Genomic DNA, 6,228 nt, shown 5'->3' on the forward strand with positions numbered 1-6,228 from the left:
GAGAGGGCAGAGTCTTCTTACAGACACTTGTACTTGCTGTTTCTTTAGTCCCTTGATTTCTTCCTGTGAACTCAAGCCAGGGTGACTTCCAGTAGAATCTCCTCCAGGATTTCTTGTAGGCAGTTCTTTAGCAACAAGCATGTTCTTTTCATCTTTGCTTTCCTGAGATTGTATTTATTTCTCCTTCACATTTCATACTTGCTGGCTATCATCTTTGGTTGGCAGTGTTGTCTGTTTTTCCCAGCACCTTACATAAGTCACTCTGCTGCTTCTGTCTTCCAGGGTTTCGAATGAGATGTTGTCGCTAATCACAAATTCCCTTACGCTGTCTGGAGCAGGAACTCCCAGGACAGAAATGTCAGAGCCACGCTATTCTCAAACTTCAGTAAGTTTGGTGAAGCCATGCCTCTGGGTGTGTGGGAGCCAGTGTTGTCTCTACCGGTCTGGGATGACTAGCTTCCAAGCTGCTTTGGGGATCAGAAGTCATTGACCCCACTGCTTATTGTCATCAGGCCAGCGGTGAGGGAATGGCTTGACTCTTCCAGGTGCAATAGGAAGCCACTAAGAAGGGGGCTGTGATCTCATTTGTGATTTTTATACTTATTTATTTACATATTTATTCATTTATTTATTTTTTAAATTTTTATTTATTTATTTATTTGAGAGCCACAGACACAGAGAGAAAGACAGATAGAGGGAGAGAGAGAGAATGGGCGCTCCAGGGCTTCCAGCCTCTGCAAACGAACTCCAGACGCGTGCACCCCCTTGTGCATCTGGCTAACGTGGGACCTGGGGAACCGAGCCTCGAACCGGGGTCCTTAGACTTCACAGGCAAGCGCTTAACCGCTAAGCCATCTCTCCAGCCCAACATATTTATTTTTTAATATTTTATTTATTTATCTGAGAGAGAGACAGAGAGGAAGAGGCAGATAGAGAATGGGCTTGCCAGGCCCTAGCCACTGCAAATGAACTCCAGATACATGTGCCACCTTGTGCATCTGGCTTACGTGGGTACTGGGGAATCAAACCTGGGTCCTTAGTCTTCACAGGCAAGTGCCTTAACCTCTAAGCCATCTCTCTAGCCCTGTTGGTATTTTTTTTTTTAATTTTATTTGAGAGAGAAAGAGAGAATGGACCCACCAGGGCCTCTTTCCACTGCCAAACACCAGGCACATGCATTACTTTGTGCATCTGGCTGTATGTAGATACTGGAGAATCAAACCTTGGCTGCCAGGCTTTGCAAGCAAATACCTTCAACCACTAAGCCATCTCCCCAGCCCAGGCCACAGGCGTTGCAAGCAAGTATCTTTAAATGCTGAGCCATCTTCCCAAACCTACTTATGTCTTTTTTAAGCTTATTTATTTTTTTATTAATTAGCTTTGTACTCAGTGAATCCAGTCACGTTGGTACCATTGTTAGGCTTGCTCATGTCCGACCCCTTCCCTACTTATGTCTTTTCTAAGACAGAGTTTTGTTATATGTAGCCCAGTCTTGCCTCAAACTCACGGTGATCCTCCTGCCTCAGCCTCCTAAATGCTGGGATATCAGGTACTCCCCACTGTACTCGGCCTTCATCTATGGGGATTTAAAATGTATTTTTAGGGCTGGAGAGATGGCTTAGCGGTTAAGCGCTTGCCTGTGAAGCCTAAGGACCCCGGTTCCAGGCTCGGTTCCCCAGGTCCCACGTTAGCCAGATGCACAAGGGGGCGCACGCGTCTGGAGTTTGTTTGCAGTGGCTGGAAGCCCTGGCATGCCCATTCTCCACCCCTCTCTCTGTCACTCTAAAATAAATAAATTTTAGAGGGAATTATCATGGGATTTTTTTTATAATCATGGAAAATGCTAATAAAAATTTTTAAAAAATAAAAATATATTCATTACATAAAAAAATAAATAAATTTTAGCCGGGCGTGGTGGCGCACGCCTTTAATCCCAGCACTCGGGAGGCAGAGGTAGGTGGATCGCCATGAGTTCGAGGCCACCCTGAGACTACATAGTGAATTCCAGGTCAGCCTGAGCCAGAGTGAGACCCTACCTCGAAAAACCAAAAAAAAAAAAAACAATAAAATAAATAAATAAATAAATTTTAAAAAATTTAAAAAATGCATTTTTAGGGGGTGGAGGAATGGCTTGGCAGTTAAGGCATTTGTCTGCAAAGCCAAAGGACCCAGGTTCTATTCCCCAGGACCCATGTAAGCCAGATGTACAAAAGGGGTGCATGTACCTGGAGTCCGTTTACAGTGGCTGGAGCCCTGGCTCACCCATTCCCCCCCTTAACTCCTCTTTCTCTCTGTCAAATAAATAAATAAAATACTGAAACTGTATTACTATTGATTTATTTCTAGTGTGTATTGTATTCACATGTGTGTGCAGATGCACATGCCCTATCTGCATGTGTGCAGAAGGCAGAAGAGAGTGTTGTGTTCTCCCCGGTCGTTCACTTACTGTATTTCCCAAGACAGAGTCTCTCACTGAATGTGGAGTTTGCCATTTATCAGCTACCCTGGCTGGCCCGGAAGTCCCAGGGGTTCTCCTGTCTCTGCCCTTCTGGTGCTGAGGTTACAGGCATGTGTGACCATTCCCAGCTGTTTACCCGGGTGTGGGGGATCAAAGTCAGGTCTCATGCTGTGTAGCAAGCACTCTGACCCACTGAGCATCTCCCCAGCCTCTGGCTGGTGTTTTAAACAAACACTTTGGCTATACATATGAATTAGTAATTGATAGCAAGAAATTATCCCAAATCTATCTGCTTAAAGCAACACACATTCTATTATGAGTCGGAAGTTTGGAAACAGCCCAGCTGGATGGTTCTGGTGATAGTCTCCCATGAAGTTACCAGCAAGATGTTGGCTGAGACAAGACTGGGCTGGAGAGCGGCCTCAGACCTGGTCCCTTACCTGCCGCAGGAGGCCTTGCTTTCTCAGTGGAAACTTCTCCATAGTGCTGCTCAGGAGATCATATCTGGCTTCCCCCAAGTGAGTGGGGACCCCAAGATGGAGGCCACATGTCTCTTTTTTTTTAAATTTTTTATTTATTTATTTGAGAACGACAGACACAGAGAGAAAGACAGATAGAGGGAGAGAGAGAATGGGCGCGCCGAGGCTTCCAGCCTCTGCAAACGAACCCCAGACGCGTGCGCCCCCTTGTGCATCTGGCTAACGTGGGACCTGGGGACTTTATGACCTAGTCCTCAAGCCTTCCAAAGTCTCTGCCTTATTCCACTCAGGAGAAGTAAATCGCCCAGTTCAGCCACACCAAGGATGTCTCTCCTTTTATAATAAAGCACTAGGGCCGGGTGTGGTGGCTCATGCCTTTAATCCCAGCACTTGGGAGGCAGAGGTAGGAGGGTCACCATGAGTTCGAGGCCACCCTGAGACTACATAGTGAATTCAAGGTCAGCCGGAATTACAGTGAGACCCGACCTCAAAAAAAATTAAAATAAAAATAAAATAAAGCACTAGGGCTTGTCATCCACCTCCTGCCATTACTTCATTTCTTTCCCATTCATCTCCCTCAGTGGAATGCAGCGTCTACCAGGGCAAGGACCGTGTCTGGTTTGCGCACCACTGAACCAGGGTGGTGAGGGCAGCAGAGTGCCAGGCACTTAGGAGACACTCAGTAAACACTTGTTGAGGTTGAAAGAAGGAATGCATGAGAACATGGTGCCTGATAGCCCCGGGTGAGCAGGGGCTGCTATCCACACCATGGAGCTCTTTTCTGTAGGCTCTTTCCATGCGGACCTGGCCATTACCAGCCCCACCAGCCTAAGCCAATGACATGAACCTCCCTGTACAAAGCTTCCCTTGAATATCATCCAACCATTGTTTTGTGGGTCCCCTGCTACCTGCCAGGAATGTTCAGTTTTCCACAACAGTGACATCACGTGGGTCCTCTTTCCTAGGGCCCACTCATAGCTTTTGGGAGCTCTAGGCCCTCCTTCACTAAAATACATTTCATAAAGCCAAATGTCACATGCTCTGTCTCTATGTGAGTAGGAAGAAAACTCAGTAGCCAGTAAGCTAGAAAGGAGATATAAAGGGAATAGAAAGCGAGTGAAGGCGGACTTAATAGGATGGTATTGTATATATATATATATATATAAGTAGAAAAACAGATTAATGGGGGTAAAAAGACCTAAGTAAGGTTAAGGGAAGAGATTGAGTAAAGAAAGGTGGTGGGAGGGCTAATCAAAATCTAAGAGGATATAAATAAGCCATATGGGAATCTACTTTTTTGGACAATGGAACACCCAGAAGCCATAGATTGTTAGTAGAAAATTTTCAGTGCCAGGGATGGGACACCTTCCAGTGAGTTTTGGCCAGGGAGGTCTCTGATTCCCCCCAAACATTACAGGCCATTGCCAAGGCCCTTTGCTTCCCACCAGGAATAGATGGCAAGACCCTATTGCTGAAGACTCCACATACTTGGGCTGCAAGGTCACTGAGAAATCCTGTTGAAGCTGAGCTGATAACCTCCTCCAAATAGACCAGCTGACAGAAAGCTGGAAAAAGCTATGCTGCATGTAGTTCAATGGGAGAGAGAGAAATCACCAGTGGAGATACTCAACAGTGGACACTGCAAGCCTTAAATTTGGCCAGCCAGGCCAAATGAGCCAATGGGTGCAATAGTGGCATATCTGTTACGGGGGAAACCAACTGTCCTCTAATTGGACTGGAGACCTGCTCCATGGGAGGAAATACATCTCTGATACTGAAAGCATATGACAGGGGCAGTCATGAGCCTTAGGGGTGGAACATCTGCCATTGTCTGGCTAAATGTATATACTATGCTCACCAAACTGCCCAGTAAACACTTCTCTTAATGCTATTCACACTCTCACTTTGGGTTAAAGAACCTTTTCTTTCTAGAGGGCAGTGACCTTGGAATGACTCAGAAGGTACCATGGTGCTGAGAAGTGACAGAGGAGTGCTCAGGACTGAAACATCTCTATCACACCTTCCAAGGCTTAGGGTCCATTATGGAAGAGGTGGCGAAAGAACATAAAAGCCAAAGGAAGGGTAGGACTCCTTACAACGTGCTCCTCCAGACACAAAATGGCCTGGATATCCATGACTTCACAGTGCCTGACACTACCTACACAAGACCATCATAATAGGAGGAAAAGAACATGACATCAAAATAAAAGAGAATGATTGAGAGGGGGAAGGGGTATGATGGAGAGTTGAGTTTCAAAGGGGAAAGTGGCAGAAGGGAGGGAATTACCATGGGTTATTGTCTACAATTATGGAACTTGTAAGTAAAAAATAAATTAAGCCAGGCATGGTGGCACACGCCTTTAATCCCAGCACTCGGGAGGCAGAGGTAGGAGGATCGCCGCCAGTTCGAGGCCACCCTGAGACTCCATATTGAATTCCAGGTCAGCCTGGACCAGAGTGAAACCCTACCTCGGAAAACCTAAAAAAAAAATAATAAATAAATATAAATAAATAAATTTTAAAAAAGAAATTACCATGGTATTTTTTTTATAATCATGGAAAATGCTAATAAAAATTTAAAAAAAAGATTGTGAGCTGGGCATGGTGGTGCATGCCTTTAATCCCAGCCCTCTGGAGACAGAGGTAGGAAGACCAACGTGAGTTCAAGGCCACCCTGAGACTACATAGTGAATTCCACGTTAGCCTGAGCTAGAGTGAGACCCTACTTTGAAAAAAAAAAACAACAACAAAAAATGATTGTGTTTACAATGCATTTAATACCTTTTATTTTCAAGGTAGGGTTTCACTGTAGGTTACGGTGACCTGAAACTCATTCTGTAGTCTCATGCTGGTCTTGAACTCACAGTGATCCTCCTACCTCTGCCTCCCCAAGTGGTGGGATTAAAGGTGTGCGCCACCATGCCTGGCTACAATGCATTTAGTACTTTTTATAAAGGATAAAAGGAGATGGGGGGGGGGGGAGAAGGCTGAAATGGGAGGACTGGTGTGAGTTTTATGCCAGCCTGGGGCTACACAATGTGCTCCAGCTCAGCCTGCCGTGGGAAAAACAACAACAAAGAGAAACAGAAATTAGGGCCTGGTGAGATGGCTTAGCAGTTAAGGCATTTGCCTGCAAAGCCAAAGGACACAGGTTCGATTCCCCAGAACCCATGTAAGCCAGCTGCACAAGGGGGGCGCAAGTTTCTGGAGTTCTTTTGTAGTGGTTGGAAGCCCTGGCACGCACCCCATTCTCTATCTGCCTGCCTCTCTCTCTCTCTCCTTCTTTCACTC

Source organism: Jaculus jaculus, chromosome 8, assembly GCF_020740685.1.
Source record: "Jaculus jaculus isolate mJacJac1 chromosome 8, mJacJac1.mat.Y.cur, whole genome shotgun sequence".
Lineage (NCBI taxonomy): Eukaryota > Metazoa > Chordata > Mammalia > Rodentia > Dipodidae > Jaculus > Jaculus jaculus.